Source organism: Apaloderma vittatum, unplaced genomic scaffold (genome assembly GCF_000703405.1).
Source record: "Apaloderma vittatum isolate BGI_N311 unplaced genomic scaffold, ASM70340v1 scaffold22946, whole genome shotgun sequence".
Taxonomy (NCBI): Eukaryota; Metazoa; Chordata; class Aves; order Trogoniformes; family Trogonidae; genus Apaloderma; species Apaloderma vittatum.
The window spans coordinates 80,246-80,490 of NW_009722624.1; positions in this window are offsets into that span (position 1 = coordinate 80,246).

Consider the following 245-nt stretch of genomic DNA (forward strand, 5'->3'; position numbering starts at 1 on the left):
GGGCCGAGGGGCGCTGCGGGGCCCACCGGCTGCAGCTGCAGCAGGTACTTTGCTCATTCCTCGCCCTCACGGAAAAGGTTTGCAAATTTGGTGAAGCCAGAACAATAGTTTCTCCTGGCAGCCCCTCTGTTTACTTGTTTAGAAATCCCAGAGGCGTTTCGAGGTAAAAAGGTCAGAGCTATATGAGGGTTCGCTGCCTCCTCCCTCCCCGCCCCAGGACGGCTCTCGCCCCCGCCACCGGCTCC